The following is a 21,548-nucleotide window of genomic DNA, read 5'->3' on the forward strand; positions in this document are numbered from 1 at the left end:
CCAACCTCCTGAACTGAATTCCAGGCAACCACATAATGGCTCACAACCATCTGCAATGAGGTCTTGTGCCCTCTTTGGGATACAGAAAGAAGAGCTGGGTAGATAGCTCAGTGGTAAAGAGCTTTGCCTGCCCTTCCCAAGGTCAGAAGTTCGATTCCTGGCAACCACATAATTGCTCTCAAAAGGAGGTTTGGTGCCCTCTACTGGCAACAGAAGGAAGATGCAAGAGAGATGGCTCAATGGTTAAGAGAATTGCCTGCTCTTCCAACCTCCTGAATTCAATTCCAGGCGACCACATAATGGGTCACAACCATCTGCCATGAGGTCTTGTGCCCTCTTTTGGCTACAGTAAGAAGAGCTGGAGAGACAGCTCAGTGGTTAAGAGCATTGGTTGCCCTTCCAAAGGTCAGAAGTTCGATTCCTGGGAACCACGTAATTGCTCTCAAAAGGAGGTTTGGCGCCCTATAGTGGCACCACAAGGAAGAGGCAGGAAAGATGGCTCTGTGGTAAAGAGCTTTGCCTGCTGAGTTTGATGAGGCCAAGAACAGACACAGAGTCGGGGCACAGGGCCAGGGCCCACGTTGTTGTGACTGAATGAGGCAAAAGCTCTTGTTAGGATGTTAAGGACTCACAGCTCTATCACCATGAGCCAGCGTGCTTCAGAGACAACACCAAGGAGAGTAAGGCAAGATGGCTAGAAGAAGAAAATATTGGCATGTTCATGTGCCTGAAGAAGTACTCCTATCCAAGACAATCAAGGGACTACAAACACCAGCAAAATGTTAACCTATTTAAAGCCAGAGAAACAATTTATCTAGACCTCCTCTATGAGGTACATGAATGGCCAATAGGTCCATGCAGACCTCTGTACTCCACACGTTAGGGAAATGGAGATGTGATCCACACACCACATTGAGTAAACCTGGTTTAGTAAAAGAAGTTGAAAAACGGGTTGGAGAGATGGCTCAGTGGTTAAGAGCATTGCCTGCTCTTCCAAAGATCAGAAGTTCGATTCCTGGGAATCACATAGTTGCTCTCAAAATGAGGTTTGGTGCCCTCTACTGGCAACAGAGGGGAGAGGCAGGAGAGATGGCTCAGTGGTTAAGAGCATTGCCTGCTCTTCCAAGTTCGATTCCTCGAAATCACATAATTGCTCTCAAAAGGAGGTTTGGTGCCCTCTACTGGCAACAGAAGGAAGAGGCAGGAGAGATGGCTCAGTGGTTAAGAGCATTGCCTGCTGAGGTTGATGAGGCCAAGTGGACACATACAGCCAGGGCCCCCGTTGTTGTCTCAGAATCAGGCAAAACATTTTGTTAGGATAATAAAGACTCACAGCTCTATCAGCATGAGCTTGCATGCTTCAGGGACACCACCAAGCAGAATGAGGAAAGATGGTTAGAAGAAGAAAATACAGGCATGTTCATGTTCTTAAGAAGAACTCACATGCAAGACATCCAAAGGACGACAAACAACAGCAAAAGGTTTACCAATTTAAAGCCAGACAAACAATTTATCTAGACTTCATCTATGAGGTACGCGAACGGCCAATATGTCCATGGAGACCCCTGTACTCCACATGTTAGTGGAATGCAGAAATGACCCACACACCACATTGAGTAAACCTGGTTTAGTTCAAGAAGTTGAAAAACGGGTTGGAGAGATGGCTCAGTGGTTAAGAACATTGCCTGCTCTTCCAACCTCCTGAACTGAATTCCAGGCAACCACATAATGGCTCACAACCATCTGCAATGAGGTCTTGTGCCCTCTTTTGGATACAGAAAGAAGAGCTGGGGAGATAGCTCAGTGGTTAAGAGCTTTGCCTGCCCTTCCAAAGGTCAGAATTTCGATTCCTGGCAACCACATAATTGCTCTCAAAAGGAGGTTTGGTGCCCTCTACTGGCAACAGAAGGAAGATGCAAGAGAGATGGCTCAATGGTTAAGAGAATTGCCTGCTCTTCCAACCTCCTGAATTCAATTCCAGGCGACCACATAATGGGTCACAACCATCTGCCATGAGGTCTTGTGCCCTCTTTTGGCTACAGTAAGAAGAGCTGGAGAGACAGCTCAGTGGTTAAGAGCATTGGTTGCCCTTCCAAAGGTCAGAAGTTCGATTCCTGGCTACCAAATAATTGCTCTCAAAAGGAGGTTTGGCGCCCTCTAGTGGCACCACAAGGAAGAGGCAGGAAAGATGGCTCTGTGGTAAAGAGCTTTGCCTGCTGAGTTTGATGAGGCCAAGAACAGACATAGAGTCGGGGCACAGGGCCAGGGCCCACGTTGTTGTGACTGAATGAGGCAAAAGCTCTTGTTAGGATGTTAAAGACTCACAGCTCTATCACCATGAGCCAGCGTGCTTCAAAGACAACACCAAGGAGAGTAAGGCAAGATGGCTAGAAGAAGAAAATATTGGCATGTTCATGTGCCTGAAGAAGAACTCATATCCAAGACAATCAAGGGACTACAAACACCAGCAAAATGTTAACCTATTTAAAGCCAGAGAAACAATTTATCTAGACCTCCTCTATGAGGTACATGAATGGCCAATAGGTCCATGCAGACCCCTGTACTCCACACGTTAGGGAACTGGAGATGTGATCCACACAACACATTGACTAAAGCTGGTTTAGTAAAAGAAGTTGAAAATGGGTTGGAGAGATGGCTCAGTGGTTAAGAGCATTGCCTGCTCTTCCAAAGATCAGAAGTTCGATTCCTGGGAATCACATAGTTGCTCTCAAAATGAGGTTTGGTGCCCTCTACTGGCAACAGAGGGGAGAGGCAGGAGAGATGGCTCAGTGGTTAAGAGCATTGCCTGCTCTTCCAAGTTCGATTCCTGGAAATCACATAATTTCTCTCAAAAGGAGGTTTGGTGCCCTCTGCTGGCAACAGAAGGAAGAGGCAGGAGAGATGGCTCAGTGGTTAAGAGCATTGCCTGCTGAGGTTGATGAGGCCAAGTGGACACATACAGCCAGGGCCCCCGTTGTTGTCTCAGAATCAGGCAAAACATTTTGTTAGGATAATAAAGACTCACAGCTCTATCAGCATGAGCCTGCATGCTTCAGGGACACCACCAAGCAGAATGAGGAAAGATGATTAGAAGAAGAAAATACAGGCATGTTCATGTTCCTTAAGAAGAACTCACATCCAAGACATCCAAAGGACGACAAACACCAGCAAAAGGTTTACCAATTTAAATCCAGAAAAAACAATTTATCTAGACTTCATCTATGAGGTACGCGAACGGCCAATATGTCCATGGAGACCCCTGTACTCCACATGTTAGTGGAATGCAGATATGATCCACACACCACATTGAGTAAACCTGGTTTAGTTCAAGAAGTTGAAAAACGGGTTGGAGAGATGGCTCAGTGGTTAAGAACATTGCCTGCTCTTCCAACCTCCTGAACTGAATTCCAGGCAACCACATAATGGCTCACAACCATCTGCAATGAGGTCTTGTGCCCTCTTTGGGATACAGAAAGAAGAGCTGGGGAGATAGCTCAGTGGTTAAGAGCTTTGCCTGCCCTTCCAAAGGTCAGAAGTTCGATTCCTGGCAACCACATAATTGCTCTCAAAAGGAGGTTTGGTGCCCTCTACTGGCAACAGAAGGAAGATGCAAGAGAGATGGCTCAATGGTTAAGAGAATTGCCTGCTCTTCCAACCTCCTGAATTCAATTCCAGGCGACCACATAATGCGTCACAACCATCTGCCATGAGGTCTTGTGCCCTCTTTTGGCTACAGTAAGAAGAGCTGGAGAGACAGCTCAGTGGTTAAGAGCATTGGTTGCCCTTCCAAAGGTCAGAAGTTCGATTCCTGGGAACCACGTAATTGCTCTCAAAAGGAGGTTTGGCGCCCTCTAGTGGCACCACAAGGAAGAGGCAGGAAAGATGGCTCTGTGGTAAAGAGCTTTGCCTGCTGAGTTTGATGAGGCCAAGAACAGACATAGAGTCGGGGCACAGGGCCAGGGCCCACGTTGTTGTGACTGAATGAGGCAAAAGCTCTTGTTAGGATGTTAAGGACTCACAGCTCTATCACCATGAGCCAGCGTGCTTCAGAGACAACACCAAGGAGAGTAAGGCAAGATGGCTAGAAGAAGAAAATATTGGCATGTTCATGTGCCTGAAGAAGAACTCATACCCAAGACAATCAAGGGACTACAAACACCACCAAATGTTAACCTATTTAAAGCCAGAGAAACAATTTATCTAGACCTCCTCTATGAGGTACATGAATGGCCAATAGGTCCATGCAGACCCCTGTACTCCACACGTTAGGGAACTGGAGATGTGATCCACACAACACATTGACTAAAGCTGGTTTAGTAAAAGAAGTTGAAAATGGGTTGGAGAGATGGCTCAGTGGTTAAGAGCATTGCCTGCTCTTCCAAAGATCAGAAGTTCGATTCCTGGGAATCACATAGTTGCTCTCAAAATGAGGTTTGGTGCCCTCTACTGGCAACAGAGGGGAGAGGCAGGAGAGATGGCTCAGTGGTTAAGAGCATTGCCTGCTCTTCCAAGTTCGATTCCTGGAAATCACATAATTTCTCTCAAAAGGAGGTTTGGTGCCCTCTGCTGGCAACAGAAGGAAGAGGCAGGAGAGATGGCTCAGTGGTTAAGAGCATTGCCTGCTGAGGTTGATGAGGCCAAGTGGACACATACAGCCAGGGCCCCCGTTGTTGTCTCAGAATCAGGCAAAACATTTTGTTAGGATAATAAAGACTCACAGCTCTATCAGCATGAGCCTGCATGCTTCAGGGACACCACCAAGCAGAATGAGGAAAGATGATTAGAAGAAGAAAATACAGGCATGTTCATGTTCCTTAAGAAGAACTCACATCCAAGACATCCAAAGGACGACAAACACCAGCAAAAGGTTTACCAATTTAAATCCAGAAAAAACAATTTATCTAGACTTCATCTATGAGGTACGCGAACGGCCAATATGTCCATGGAGACCCCTGTACTCCACATGTTAGTGGAATGCAGATATGATCCACACACCACATTGAGTAAACCTGGTTTAGTTCAAGAAGTTGAAAAACGGGTTGGAGAGATGGCTCAGTGGTTAAGAACATTGCCTGCTCTTCCAACCTCCTGAACTGAATTCCAGGCAACCACATAATGGCTCACAACCATCTGCAATGAGGTCTTGTGCCCTCTTTTGGATACAGAAAGAAGAGCTGGGGAGATAGCTCAGTGGTTAAGAGCTTTGCCTGCCCTTCCAAAGGTCAGAAGTTCGATTCCTGGCAACCACATAATTGCTCTCAAAAGGAGGTTTGGTGCCCTCTACTGGCAACAGAAGGAAGATGCAAGAGAGATGGCTCAATGGTTAAGAGAATTGCCTGCTCTTCCAACCTCCTGAATTCAATTCCAGGCGACCACATAATGGGTCACAACCATCTGCCATGAGGTCTTGTGCCCTCTTTTGGCTACAGTAAGAAGAGCTGGAGAGACAGCTCAGTGGTTAAGAGCATTGGTTGCCCTTCCAAAGGTCAGAAGTTCGATTCCTGGCTACCAAGTAATTGCTCTCAAAAGGAGGTTTGGCGCCCTCTAGTGGCACCACAAGGAAGAGGCAGGAAAGATGGCTCTGTGGTAAAGAGCTTTGCCTGCTGAGTTTGATGAGGCCAAGAACAGACATAGAGTCGGGGCACAGGGCCAGGGCCCACGTTGTTGTGACTGAATGAGGCAAAAGCTCTTGTTAGGATGTTAAAGACTCACAGCTCTATCACCATGAGCCAGCGTGCTTCAGAGACAACACCAAGGAGAGTAAGGCAAGATGGCTAGAAGAAGAAAATATTGGCATGTTCATGTGCCTGAAGAAGAACTCATATCCAAGACAATCAAGGGACTACAAACACCAGCAAAATGTTAACCTATTTAAAGCCAGAGAAACAATTTATCTAGACCTCCTCTATGAGGTACATGAATGGCCAATAGGTCCATGCAGACCCCTGTACTCCACACGTTAGGGAACTGGAGATGTGATCCACACAACACATTGACTAAAGCTGGTTTAGTAAAAGAAGTTGAAAATGGGTTGGAGAGATGGCTCAGTGGTTAAGAGCATTGCCTGCTCTTCCAAAGATCAGAAGTTCGATTCCTGGGAATCACATAGTTGCTCTCAAAATGAGGTTTGGTGCCCTCTACTGGCAACAGAGGGGAGAGGCAGGAGAGATGGCTCAGTGGTTAAGAGCATTGCCTGCTCTTCCAAGTTCGATTCCTGGAAATCACATAATTTCTCTCAAAAGGAGGTTTGGTGCCCTCTGCTGGCAACAGAAGGAAGAGGCAGGAGAGATGGCTCAGTGGTTAAGAGCATTGCCTGCTGAGGTTGATGAGGCCAAGTGGACACATACAGCCAGGGCCCCCGTTGTTGTCTCAGAATCAGGCAAAACATTTTGTTAGGATAATAAAGACTCACAGCTCTATCAGCATGAGCCTGCATGCTTCAGGGACACCACCAAGCAGAATGAGGAAAGATGATTAGAAGAAGAAAATACAGGCATGTTCATGTTCCTTAAGAAGAACTCACATCCAAGACATCCAAAGGACGACAAACACCAGCAAAAGGTTTACCAATTTAAATCCAGAAAAAACAATTTATCTAGACTTCATCTATGAGGTACGCGAACGGCCAATATGTCCATGGAGACCCCTGTACTCCACATGTTAGTGGAATGCAGATATGATCCACACACCACATTGAGTAAACCTGGTTTAGTTCAAGAAGTTGAAAAACGGGTTGGAGAGATGGCTCAGTGGTTAAGAACATTGCCTGCTCTTCCAACCTCCTGAACTGAATTCCAGGCAACCACATAATGGCTCACAACCATCTGCAATGAGGTCTTGTGCCCTCTTTGGGATACAGAAAGAAGAGCTGGGGAGATAGCTCAGTGGTTAAGAGCTTTGCCTGCCCTTCCAAAGGTCAGAAGTTCGATTCCTGGCAACCACATAATTGCTCTCAAAAGGAGGTTTGGTGCCCTCTACTGGCAACAGAAGGAAGATGCAAGAGAGATGGCTCAATGGTTAAGAGAATTGCCTGCTCTTCCAACCTCCTGAATTCAATTCCAGGCGACCACATAATGCGTCACAACCATCTGCCATGAGGTCTTGTGCCCTCTTTTGGCTACAGTAAGAAGAGCTGGAGAGACAGCTCAGTGGTTAAGAGCATTGGTTGCCCTTCCAAAGGTCAGAAGTTCGATTCCTGGGAACCACGTAATTGCTCTCAAAAGGAGGTTTGGCGCCCTCTAGTGGCACCACAAGGAAGAGGCAGGAAAGATGGCTCTGTGGTAAAGAGCTTTGCCTGCTGAGTTTGATGAGGCCAAGAACAGACATAGAGTCGGGGCACAGGGCCAGGGCCCACGTTGTTGTGACTGAATGAGGCAAAAGCTCTTGTTAGGATGTTAAGGACTCACAGCTCTATCACCATGAGCCAGCGTGCTTCAGAGACAACACCAAGGAGAGTAAGGCAAGATGGCTAGAAGAAGAAAATATTGGCATGTTCATGTGCCTGAAGAAGAACTCATACCCAAGACAATCAAGGGACTACAAACACCACCAAATGTTAACCTATTTAAAGCCAGAGAAACAATTTATCTAGACCTCCTCTATGAGGTACATGAATGGCCAATAGGTCCATGCAGACCCCTGTACTCCACACGTTAGGGAACTGGAGATGTGATCCACACAACACATTGACTAAAGCTGGTTTAGTAAAAGAAGTTGAAAATGGGTTGGAGAGATGGCTCAGTGGTTAAGAGCATTGCCTGCTCTTCCAAAGATCAGAAGTTCGATTCCTGGGAATCACATAGTTGCTCTCAAAATGAGGTTTGGTGCCCTCTACTGGCAACAGAGGGGAGAGGCAGGAGAGATGGCTCAGTGGTTAAGAGCATTGCCTGCTCTTCCAAGTTCGATTCCTGGAAATCACATAATTTCTCTCAAAAGGAGGTTTGGTGCCCTCTGCTGGCAACAGAAGGAAGAGGCAGGAGAGATGGCTCAGTGGTTAAGAGCATTGCCTGCTGAGGTTGATGAGGCCAAGTGGACACATACAGCCAGGGCCCCCGTTGTTGTCTCAGAATCAGGCAAAACATTTTGTTAGGATAATAAAGACTCACAGCTCTATCAGCATGAGCCTGCATGCTTCAGGGACACCACCAAGCAGAATGAGGAAAGATGATTAGAAGAAGAAAATACAGGCATGTTCATGTTCCTTAAGAAGAACTCACATCCAAGACATCCAAAGGACGACAAACACCAGCAAAAGGTTTACCAATTTAAATCCAGAAAAAACAATTTATCTAGACTTCATCTATGAGGTACGCGAACGGCCAATATGTCCATGGAGACCCCTGTACTCCACATGTTAGTGGAATGCAGATATGATCCACACACCACATTGAGTAAACCTGGTTTAGTTCAAGAAGTTGAAAAACGGGTTGGAGAGATGGCTCAGTGGTTAAGAACATTGCCTGCTCTTCCAACCTCCTGAACTGAATTCCAGGCAACCACATAATGGCTCACAACCATCTGCAATGAGGTCTTGTGCCCTCTTTGGGATACAGAAAGAAGAGCTGGGGAGATAGCTCAGTGGTTAAGAGCTTTGCCTGCCCTTCCAAAGGTCAGAAGTTCGATTCCTGGCAACCACATAATTGCTCTCAAAAGGAGGTTTGGTGCCCTCTACTGGCAACAGAAGGAAGATGCAAGAGAGATGGCTCAATGGTTAAGAGAATTGCCTGCTCTTCCAACCTCCTGAATTCAATTCCAGGCGACCACATAATGCGTCACAACCATCTGCCATGAGGTCTTGTGCCCTCTTTTGGCTACAGTAAGAAGAGCTGGAGAGACAGCTCAGTGGTTAAGAGCATTGGTTGCCCTTCCAAAGGTCAGAAGTTCGATTCCTGGGAACCACGTAATTGCTCTCAAAAGGAGGTTTGGCGCCCTCTAGTGGCACCACAAGGAAGAGGCAGGAAAGATGGCTCTGTGGTAAAGAGCTTTGCCTGCTGAGTTTGATGAGGCCAAGAACAGACATAGAGTCGGGGCACAGGGCCAGGGCCCACGTTGTTGTGACTGAATGAGGCAAAAGCTCTTGTTAGGATGTTAAGGACTCACAGCTCTATCACCATGAGCCAGCGTGCTTCAGAGACAACACCAAGGAGAGTAAGGCAAGATGGCTAGAAGAAGAAAATATTGGCATGTTCATGTGCCTGAAGAAGAACTCATACCCAAGACAATCAAGGGACTACAAACACCACCAAATGTTAACCTATTTAAAGCCAGAGAAACAATTTATCTAGACCTCCTCTATGAGGTACATGAATGGCCAATAGGTCCATGCAGACCCCTGTACTCCACACGTCAGGGAAATGGAGATGTGATCCACACACCACATTGACTAAAGCTGGTTTAGTAAAAGAAGTTGAAAAATGGGTTGGAGAAATGGCTCAGTGGTTAAGAGCATTGCCTGCTCTTCCAAAGGTCAGAAGTTCGATTCCTGGAAATCACATAATTGCTCTCACAAGGAGGTTTGGTGCCCTCTACTGGCAACATAAGAAAGAGGCATGAGAGATGGCTCCGTGGTTAAGATCATTGCCTCCTCTTCCAACCTCCTGAATTCAATTCCAGGCAACAACATAATGGCTCACAACCATCTGCAATGAGGTCTTGTGCCCTCTTTTGGATACAAAAATAAGAGCTGGGGTGTTAGCTCAGTGGATAAGAGCTTTGGCTGCCCTTCCAAAGGTCAGAAGTTCCTTTCCTGGCAATCCCATAATTGCTCTCAAAAGGTAGATTTGGTGCCCTTTACTGGCAAAAAAGAAGAGGCATGAGAGATGGTTCAGTGCTTAAGAGCATTGCCTGCTCTTAGAACCTCCTGAAATCAATTGCAGGCAACCACATAATGATTCACAACCATCTGCCATGAGGTCTTGTACCCTCTTTCGGCTACAGTAAGAAAAGCTCGAGAGATAGGTCAGTGGTTAAGAACATTGGCTGCCCTTCCGAAGGTCAGAAGTTCGATTCCTGGCTACCAAATAATTGCTCTCAAAAGGAGGTTTGGCGCCCTCTAGTGGCACCACAAGGAAGAGGCAAGAGAGATGGCTCTGTGGTAAAGAGCATTGCCTGCTGAGTTTGATGAGACCACATACAGACATAGAGACAGGGCCAAGGGCCAGGGCCCGCGTTGTTGTGACTGAATGAGGCAAAAGCTTTTGTTAGGATGTTAAAGGCTCACAGCTCTATCACCACGAGCCAGCGTGCTTCAGAGACAACACCAAGGAGAGTAAGGCAAGATGACTAGAAGAAGAAAATACAGGCATGTTCATGTTCCTGAAGAAGAACTCACATCCAAGACATCCAAAGGACGACAAACACCAGCAAAAGGTGTACCAATTTTAAGCCAGAGAAACAATTTATCTAGACCTCCTCTATGAGGTACACGAACGGCCAATAGGTCCACGGAGACCCCTGTACTCCACATGTTAGGGAAATGGAGATGTGATCCACACACCACATTGAGTAAACCTGGTTTAGTAAAAGAAGTTGAAAAACGGGTTGGAGAGATGGCTCAGTGGTTAAGAGCATTGCCTGCTCTTCCAAAGTTCAGAAGTTCGATTCCTGGGAATCACATAGTTGCTCTCAAAATGAGGTTTGGTGCCCTCTACTGGCAAAAGAGGGGAGAGGCAGGAGAGTTGGCTCAGTGGTTAAGAGCATTGCCTGCTCTTCCAAAGTTCAGAAGTTCGATTCCTGGAAATCACATAATTGCTCTCAAAATGAGGTTTGGTGCCCTCTACTGGCAACAGAGGGGAGAGGCAGGAGAGATGGCTCAGTGGTTAAGAGCATTTCCTGCTGAGGTTGATGAGACCAAGTGGACACATACAGCCAGGGCCCACGTTGTTGTCTCAGAATCAGGCAAAACATTTTGTTAGGATAATAAAGACTCACAGCTCTATCAGCATGAGCCTGCATGCTTCAGGGACACCACCAAGCAGAATGAGGAAAGATGGTTAGAAGAAGAAAATACAGGCATGTTCATGTTCCTTAAGAAGAACTCACATCCAAGACATCCAAAGGACGAAAAACACCAGCAAAATGTTATCAATTAAAAGCCAGAAAAACAATTTATCTAGACTTCATCTATGAGGTACGCGAACGGCCAATATGTCCATGGAGACCCCTGTACTCCACATGTTAGTGGAATGCAGATATGATCCACACACCACATTGAGTAAACCTGGTTTAGTTCAAGAAGTTGAAAAACGGGTTGGAGAGATGGCTCAGTGGTTAAGAACATTGCCTGCTCTTCCAACCTCCTGAACTGAATTCCAGGCAACCACATAATGGCTCACAACCATCTGCAATGAGGTCTTGTGCCCTCTTTGGGATACAGAAAGAAGAGCTGGGGAGATAGCTCAGTGGTTAAGAGCTTTGCCTGCCCTTCCAAAGGTCAGAAGTTCGATTCCTGGCAACCACATAATTGCTCTCAAAAGGAGGTTTGGTGCCCTCTACTGGCAACAGAAGGAAGATGCAAGAGAGATGGCTCAATGGTTAAGAGAATTGCCTGCTCTTCCAACCTCCTGAATTCAATTCCAGGCGACCACATAATGGGTCACAACCATCTGCCATGAGGTCTTGTGCCCTCTTTTGGCTACAGTAAGAAGAGCTGGAGAGACAGCTCAGTGGTTAAGAGCATTGGTTGCCCTTCCAAAGGTCAGAAGTTCGATTCCTGGGAACCACGTAATTGCTCTCAAAAGGAGGTTTGGCGCCCTCTAGTGGCACCACAAGGAAGAGGCAGGAAAGATGGCTCTGTGGTAAAGAGCTTTGCCTGCTGAGTTTGATGAGGCCAAGAACAGACATAGAGTCGGGGCACAGGGCCAGGGCCCACGTTGTTGTGACTGAATGAGGCAAAAGCTCTTGTTAGGATGTTAAGGACTCACAGCTCTATCACCATGAGCCAGATGCTTCAGAGACAACACCAAGGAGAGTAAGGCAAGATGGCTAGAAGAAGAAAATATTGGCATGTTCCTGTGCCTGAAGAAGAACTCATATCCAAGACAATCAAAGGACTACAAACACCAGCAAAATGTTAACCTATTTAAAGCCAGAGAAACAATTTATCTAGACCTCCTCTATGAGGTACATGAATGGCCAATTGGTCCATGCAGACCCGTGTACTCCACATGTTAGGGAAATGGAGATGTGATCCACACACCACAGTGAGTAAACCTGGTTTAGTAAAAGAAGTTTAAAACGGGTTGGAGAGATGGCTCAGTGGTGAAGAGCATTGCCTGCTCTTCCAAAGTACAGAAGTTCGATTCCTGGGAATCACATAGTTGCTCTCAAAATGAGGTTTGGTGCCCTCTACTGGCAACAGAGGGGAGAGGCAGGAGAGATGGCTCAGTGGTTAAGAGCATTGCCTGCTCTTCCAAGTTCGATTCCTCGAAATCACATAATTGCTCTCAAAATGAGGTTTGGTGCCCTCTACTGGCAACAGAAGGAAGAGGCAGGAGAGATGGCTCAGTGGTTAAGAGCATTGCCTGCTGAGGTTGATGAGGCCAAGTGGACACATACAGCCAGGGCCCACGTTGTTGTCTCAGAATCAGGCAAAACATTTTGTTAGGATAATAAAGACTCACAGCTCTATCAGCATGAGCCTGCATGCTTCAGGGACACCACCAAGCAGAATGAGGAAAGATGGTTAGAAGAAGAAAATACAGGCATGTTCATGTTCCTTAAGAACAACTCACATGCAAGACATCCAAAGGACGACAAACACCAGCAAAAGGTTTACCAATTTAAAGCCAGACAAACAATTTATCTAGACTTCATCTATGAGGTACGCGAACGGCCAATATGTCCATGGAGACCCCTGTACTCCACATGTTAGTGGAATGCAGATATGATCCACACACCACATTGAGTAAACCTGGTTTAGTTCAAGAAGTTGAAAAACGGGTTGGAGAGATGGCTCAGTGGTTAAGAACATTGCCTGCTCTTCCAACCTCCTGAACTGAATTCCAGGCAACCACATAATGGCTCACAACCATCTGCAATGAGGTCTTGTGCCCTCTTTGGGATACAGAAAGAAGAGCTGGGGAGATAGCTCAGTGGTTAAGAGCTTTGCCTGCCCTTCCCAAGGTCAGAAGTTCGATTCCTGGCAACCACATAATTGCTCTCAAAAGGAGGTTTGGTGCCCTCTACTGGCAACAGAAGGAAGATGCAAGAGAGATGGCTCAATGGTTAAGAGAATTGCCTGCTCTTCCAACCTCCTGAATTCAATTCCAGGCGACCACATAATGGGTCACAACCATCTGCCATGAGGTCTTGTGCCCTCTTTTGGCTACAGTAAGAAGAGCTGGAGAGACAGCTCAGTGGTTAAGAGCATTGGTTGCCCTTCCAAAGGTCAGAAGTTCGATTCCTGGGAACCACGTAATTGCTCTCAAAAGGAGGTTTGGCGCCCTATAGTGGCACCACAAGGAAGAGGCAGGAAAGATGGCTCTGTGGTAAAGAGCTTTGCCTGCTGAGTTTGATGAGGCCAAGAACAGACACAGAGTCGGGGCACAGGGCCAGGGCCCACGTTGTTGTGACTGAATGAGGCAAAAGCTCTTGTTAGGATGTTAAGGACTCACAGCTCTATCACCATGAGCCAGCGTGCTTCAGAGACAACACCAAGGAGAGTAAGGCAAGATGGCTAGAAGAAGAAAATATTGGCATGTTCATGTGCCTGAAGAAGTACTCCTATCCAAGACAATCAAGGGACTACAAACACCAGCAAAATGTTAACCTATTTAAAGCCAGAGAAACAATTTATCTAGACCTCCTCTATGAGGTACATGAATGGCCAATAGGTCCATGCAGACCTCTGTACTCCACACGTTAGGGAAATGGAGATGTGATCCACACACCACATTGAGTAAACCTGGTTTAGTAAAAGAAGTTGAAAAACGGGTTGGAGAGATGGCTCAGTGGTTAAGAGCATTGCCTGCTCTTCCAAAGATCAGAAGTTCGATTCCTGGGAATCACATAGTTGCTCTCAAAATGAGGTTTGGTGCCCTCTACTGGCAACAGAGGGGAGAGGCAGGAGAGATGGCTCAGTGGTTAAGAGCATTGCCTGCTCTTCCAAGTTCGATTCCTCGAAATCACATAATTGCTCTCAAAAGGAGGTTTGGTGCCCTCTACTGGCAACAGAAGGAAGAGGCAGGAGAGATGGCTCAGTGGTTAAGAGCATTGCCTGCTGAGGTTGATGAGGCCAAGTGGACACATACAGCCAGGGCCCCCGTTGTTGTCTCAGAATCAGGCAAAACATTTTGTTAGGATAATAAAGACTCACAGCTCTATCAGCATGAGCTTGCATGCTTCAGGGACACCACCAAGCAGAATGAGGAAAGATGGTTAGAAGAAGAAAATACAGGCATGTTCATGTTCCTTAAGAAGAACTCACATGCAAGACATCCAAAGGACGACAAACAACAGCAAAAGGTTTACCAATTTAAAGCCAGACAAACAATTTATCTAGACTTCATCTATGAGGTACGCGAACGGCCAATATGTCCATGGAGACCCCTGTACTCCACATGTTAGTGGAATGCAGAAATGACCCACACACCACATTGAGTAAACCTGGTTTAGTTCAAGAAGTTGAAAAACGGGTTGGAGAGATGGCTCAGTGGTTAAGAACATTGCCTGCTCTTCCAACCTCCTGAACTGAATTCCAGGCAACCACATAATGGCTCACAACCATCTGCAATGAGGTCTTGTGCCCTCTTTTGGATACAGAAAGAAGAGCTGGGGAGATAGCTCAGTGGTTAAGAGCTTTGCCTGCCCTTCCAAAGGTCAGAATTTCGATTCCTGGCAACCACATAATTGCTCTCAAAAGGAGGTTTGGTGCCCTCTACTGGCAACAGAAGGAAGATGCAAGAGAGATGGCTCAATGGTTAAGAGAATTGCCTGCTCTTCCAACCTCCTGAATTCAATTCCAGGCGACCACATAATGGGTCACAACCATCTGCCATGAGGTCTTGTGCCCTCTTTTGGCTACAGTAAGAAGAGCTGGAGAGACAGCTCAGTGGTTAAGAGCATTGGTTGCCCTTCCAAAGGTCAGAAGTTCGATTCCTGGCTACCAAATAATTGCTCGCAAAAGGAGGTTTGGCGCCCTCTAGTGGCACCACAAGGAAGAGGCAGGAAAGATGGCTCTGTGGTAAAGAGCTTTGCCTGCTGAGTTTGATGAGGCCAAGAACAGACATAGAGTCGGGGCACAGGGCCAGGGCCCACGTTGTTGTGACTGAATGAGGCAAAAGCTCTTGTTAGGATGTTAAAGACTCACAGCTCTATCACCATGAGCCAGCGTGCTTCAGAGACAACACCAAGGAGAGTAAGGCAAGATGGCTAGAAGAAGAAAATATTGGCATGTTCATGTGCCTGAAGAAGAACTCATATCCAAGACAATCAAGGGACTACAAACACCAGCAAAATGTTAACCTATTTAAAGCCAGAGAAACAATTTATCTAGACCTCCTCTATGAGGTACATGAATGGCCAATAGGTCCATGCAGACCCCTGTACTCCACACGTTAGGGAACTGGAGATGTGATCCACACAACACATTGACTAAAGCTGGTTTAGTAAAAGAAGTTGAAAATGGGTTGGAGAGATGGCTCAGTGGTTAAGAGCATTGCCTGCTCTTCCAAAGATCAGAAGTTCGATTCCTGGGAATCACATAGTTGCTCTCAAAATGAGGTTTGGTGCCCTCTACTGGCAACAGAGGGGAGAGGCAGGAGAGATGGCTCAGTGGTTAAGAGCATTGCCTGCTCTTCCAAGTTCGATTCCTGGAAATCACATAATTTCTCTCAAAAGGAGGTTTGGTGCCCTCTGCTGGCAACAGAAGGAAGAGGCAGGAGAGATGGCTCAGTGGTTAAGAGCATTGCCTGCTGAGGTTGATGAGGCCAAGTGGACACATACAGCCAGGGCCCCCGTTGTTGTCTCAGAATCAGGCAAATCATTTTGTTAGGATAATAAAGACTCACAGCTCTATCAGCATGAGCCTGCATGCTTCAGGGACACCACCAAGCAGAATGAGGAAAGATGATTAGAAGAAGAAAATACAGGCATGTTCATGTTCCTTAAGAAGAACTCACATCCAAGACATCCAAAGGACGACAAACACCAGCAAAAGGTTTACCAATTTAAATCCAGAAAAAACAATTTATCTAGACTTCATCTATGAGGTACGCGAACGGCCAATATGTCCATGGAGACCCCTGTACTCCACATGTTAGTGGAATGCAGATATGATCCACACACCACATTGAGTAAACCTGGTTTAGTTCAAGAAGTTGAAAAACGGGTTGGAGAGATGGCTCAGTGGTTAAGAACATTGCCTGCTCTTCCAACCTCCTGAACTGAATTCCAGGCAACCACATAATGGCTCACAACCATCTGCAATGAGGTCTTGTGCCCTCTTTGGGATACAGAAAGAAGAGCTGGGGAGATAGCTCAGTGGTTAAGAGCTTTGCCTGCCCTTCCAAAGGTCAGAAGTTCGATTCCTGGCAACCACATAATTGCTCTCAAAAGGAGGTTTGGTGCCCTCTACTGGCAACAGAAGGAAGATGCAAGAGAGATGGCTCAATGGTTAAGAGAATTGCCTGCTCTTCCAACCTCCTGAATTCAATTCCAGGCGACCACATAATGCGTCACAACCATCTGCCATGAGGTCTTGTGCCCTCTTTTGGCTACAGTAAGAAGAGCTGGAGAGACAGCTCAGTGGTTAAGAGCATTGGTTGCCCTTCCAAAGGTCAGAAGTTCGATTCCTGGGAACCACGTAATTGCTCTCAAAAGGAGGTTTGGCGCCCTCTAGTGGCACCACAAGGAAGAGGCAGGAAAGATGGCTCTGTGGTAAAGAGCTTTGCCTGCTGAGTTTGATGAGGCCAAGAACAGACATAGAGTCGGGGCACAGGGCCAGGGCCCACGTTGTTGTGACTGAATGAGGCAAAAGCTCTTGTTAGGATGTTAAGGACTCACAGCTCTATCACCATGAGCCAGCGTGCTTCAGAGACAACACCAAGGAGAGTAAGGCAAGATGGCTAGAAGAAGAAAATATTGGCATGTTCATGTGCCTGAAGAAGAACTCATACCCAAGACAATCAAGGGACTACAAACACCACCAAATGTTAACCTATTTAAAGCCAGAGAAACAATTTATCTAGACCTCCTCTATGAGGTACATGAATGGCCAATAGGTCCATGCAGACCCCTGTACTCCACACGTCAGGGAAATGGAGATGTGATCCACACACCACATTGACTAAAGCTGGTTTAGTAAAAGAAGTTGAAAAATGGGTTGGAGAAATGGCTCAGTGGTTAAGAGCATTGCCTGCTCTTCCAAAGGTCAGAAGTTCGATTCCTGGAAATCACATAATTGCTCTCACAAGGAGGTTTGGTGCCCTCTACTGGCAACATAAGAAAGAGGCATGAGAGATGGCTCCGTGGTTAAGATCATTGCCTCCTCTTCCAACCTCCTGAATTCAATTCCAGGCAACAACATAATGGCTCACAACCATCTGCAATGAGGTCTTGTGCCCTCTTTTGGATACAAAAATAAGAGCTGGGGTGTTAGCTCAGTGGATAAGAGCTTTGGCTGCCCTTCCAAAGGTCAGAAGTTCCTTTCCTGGCAATCCCATAATTGCTCTCAAAAGGTAGATTTGGTGCCCTTTACTGGCAAAAAAGAAGAGGCATGAGAGATGGTTCAGTGCTTAAGAGCATTGCCTGCTCTTAGAACCTCCTGAAATCAATTGCAGGCAACCACATAATGATTCACAACCATCTGCCATGAGGTCTTGTACCCTCTTTCGGCTACAGTAAGAAAAGCTCGAGAGATAGGTCAGTGGTTAAGAACATTGGCTGCCCTTCCGAAGGTCAGAAGTTCGATTCCTGGCTACCAAATAATTGCTCTCAAAAGGAGGTTTGGCGCCCTCTAGTGGCACCACAAGGAAGAGGCAAGAGAGATGGCTCTGTGGTAAAGAGCATTGCCTGCTGAGTTTGATGAGACCACATACAGACATAGAGTCAGGGCCAAGGGCCAGGGCCCGCGTTGTTGTGACTGAATGAGGCAAAAGCTTTTGTTAGGATGTTAAAGGCTCACAGCTCTATCACCACGAGCCAGCGTGCTTCAGAGACAACACCAAGGAGAGTAAGGCAAGATGACTAGAAGAAGAAAATACAGGCATGTTCATGTTCCTGAAGAAGAACTCACATCCAAGACATCCAAAGGACGACAAACACCAGCAAAAGGTGTACCAATTTTAAGCCAGAGAAACAATTTATCTAGACCTCCTCTATGAGGTACACGAACGGCCAATAGGTCCACGGAGACCCCTGTACTCCACATGTTAGGGAAATGGAGATGTGATCCACACACCACATTGAGTAAACCTGGTTTAGTAAAAGAAGTTGAAAAACGGGTTGGAGAGATGGCTCAGTGGTTAAGAGCATTGCCTGCTCTTCCAAAGTTCAGAAGTTCGATTCCTGGGAATCACATAGTTGCTCTCAAAATGAGGTTTGGTGCCCTCTACTGGCAAAAGAGGGGAGAGGCAGGAGAGTTGGCTCAGTGGTTAAGAGCATTGCCTGCTCTTCCAAAGTTCAGAAGTTCGATTCCTGGAAATCACATAATTGCTCTCAAAATGAGGTTTGGTGCCCTCTACTGGCAACAGAGGGGAGAGGCAGGAGAGATGGCTCAGTGGTTAAGAGCATTTCCTGCTGAGGTTGATGAGACCAAGTGGACACATACAGCCAGGGCCCACGTTGTTGTCTCAGAATCAGGCAAAACATTTTGTTAGGATAATAAAGACTCACAGCTCTATCAGCATGAGCCTGCATGCTTCAGGGACACCACCAAGCAGAATGAGGAAAGATGGTTAGAAGAAGAAAATACAGGCATGTTCATGTTCCTTAAGAAGAACTCACATCCAAGACATCCAAAGGACGAAAAACACCAGCAAAATGTTATCAATTAAAAGCCAGAAAAACAATTTATCTAGACTTCATCTATGAGGTACGCGAACGGCCAATATGTCCATGGAGACCCCTGTACTCCACATGTTAGTGGAATGCAGATATGATCCACACACCACATTGAGTAAACCTGGTTTAGTTCAAGAAGTTGAAAAACGGGTTGGAGAGATGGCTCAGTGGTTAAGAACATTGCCTGCTCTTCCAACCTCCTGAACTGAATTCCAGGCAACCACATAATGGCTCACAACCATCTGCAATGAGGTCTTGTGCCCTCTTTTGGATACAGAAAGAAGAGCTGGGGAGATAGCTCAGTGGTTAAGAGCTTTGCCTGCCCTTCCAAAGGTCAGAAGTTCGATTCCTGGCAACCACATAATTGCTCTCAAAAGGAGGTTTGGTGCCCTCTACTGGCAACAGAAGGAAGATGCAAGAGAGATGGCTCAATGGTTAAGAGAATTGCCTGCTCTTCCAACCTCCTGAATTCAATTCCAGGCGACCACATAATGGGTCACAACCATCTGCCATGAGGTCTTGTGCCCTCTTTTGGCTACAGTAAGAAGAGCTGGAGAGACAGCTCAGTGGTTAAGAGCATTGGTTGCCCTTCCAAAGGTCAGAAGTTCGATTCCTGGGAACCACGTAATTGCTCTCAAAAGGAGGTTTGGCGCCCTCTAGTGGCACCACAAGGAAGAGGCAGGAAAGATGGCTCTGTGGTAAAGAGCTTTGCCTGCTGAGTTTGATGAGGCCAAGAACAGACATAGAGTCGGGGCACAGGGCCAGGGCCCACGTTGTTGTGACTGAATGAGGCAAAAGCTCTTGTTAGGATGTTAAGGACTCACAGCTCTATCACCATGAGCCAGATGCTTCAGAGACAACACCAAGGAGAGTAAGGCAAGATGGCTAGAAGAAGAAAATATTGGCATGTTCCTGTGCCTGAAGAAGAACTCATATCCAAGACAATCAAAGGACTACAAACACCAGCAAAATGTTAACCTATTTAAAGCCAGAGAAACAATTTATCTAGACCTCCTCTATGAGGTACATGAATGGCCAATAGGTCCATGCAGACCCGTGTACTCCACATGTTAGGGAAATGGAGATGTGATCCACACACCACAGTGAGTAAACCTGGTTTAGTAAAAGAAGTTTAAAACGGGTTGGAGAGATGGCTCAGTGGTGAAGAGCATTGCCTGCTCTTCCAAAGTACAGAAGTTCGATTCCTGGGAATCACATAGTTGCTCTCAAAATGAGGTTTGGTGCCCTCTACTGGCAACAGAGGGGAGAGGCAGGAGAGATGGCTCAGTGGTTAAGAGCATTGCCTGCTCTTCCAAGTTCGATTCCTCGAAATCACATAATTGCTCTCAAAATGAGGTTTGGTGCCCTCTACTGGCAACAGAAGGAAGAGGCAGGAGAGATGGCTCAGTGGTTAAGAGCATTGCCTGCTGAGGTTGATGAGGCCAAGTGGACACATACAGCCAGGGCCCACGTTGTTGTCTCAGAATCAGGCAAAACATTTTGTTAGGATAATAAAGACTCACAGCTCTATCAGCATGAGCCTGCATGCTTCAGGGACACCACCAAGCAGAATGAGGAAAGATGGTTAGAAGAAGAAAATACAGGCATGTTCATGTTCCTTAAGAACAACTCACATCCAAGACATCCAAAGGACGACAAACACCAGCAAAAGGTTTACCAATTTAGAGCCAGACAAACAATTTATCTAGACTTCATCTATGAGGTACGCGAACGGCCAATATGTCCATGGAGACCCCTGTACTCCACATGTTAGTGGAATGCAGATATGATCCACACACCACATTGAGTAAACCTGGTTTAGTTCAAGAAGTTGAAAAACGGGTTGGAGAGATGGCTCAGTGGTTAAGAACATTGCCTGCTCTTCCAACCTCCTGAACTGAATTCCAGGCAACCACATAATGGCTCACAACCATCTGCAATGAGGTCTTGTGCCCTCTTTGGGATACAGAAAGAAGAGCTGGGGAGATAGCTCAGTGGTTAAGAGCTTTGCCTGCCCTTCCCAAGGTCAGAAGTTCGATTCCTGGCAACCACATAATTGCTCTCAAAAGGAGGTTTGGTGCCCTCTACTGGCAACAGAAGGAAGATGCAAGAGAGATGGCTCAATGGTTAAGAGAATTGCCTGCTCTTCCAACCTCCTGAATTCAATTCCAGGCGACCACATAATGGGTCACAACCATCTGCCATGAGGTCTTGTGCCCTCTTTTGGCTACAGTAAGAAGAGCTGGAGAGACAGCTCAGTGGTTAAGAGCATTGGTTGCCCTTCCAAAGGTCAGAAGTTCGATTCCTGGGAACCACGTAATTGCTCTCAAAAGGAGGTTTGGCGCCCTATAGTGGCACCACAAGGAAGAGGCAGGAAAGATGGCTCTGTGGTAAAGAGCTTTGCCTGCTGAGTTTGATGAGGCCAAGAACAGACACAGAGTCGGGGCACAGGGCCAGGGCCCACGTTGTTGTGACTGAATGAGGCAAAAGCTCTTGTTAGGATGTTAAGGACTCACAGCTCTATCACCATGAGCCAGCGTGCTTCAGAG

This window comes from Chionomys nivalis, chromosome 1 (assembly GCF_950005125.1).
Source record: "Chionomys nivalis chromosome 1, mChiNiv1.1, whole genome shotgun sequence".
NCBI classification, from domain to species: domain Eukaryota; kingdom Metazoa; phylum Chordata; class Mammalia; order Rodentia; family Cricetidae; genus Chionomys; species Chionomys nivalis.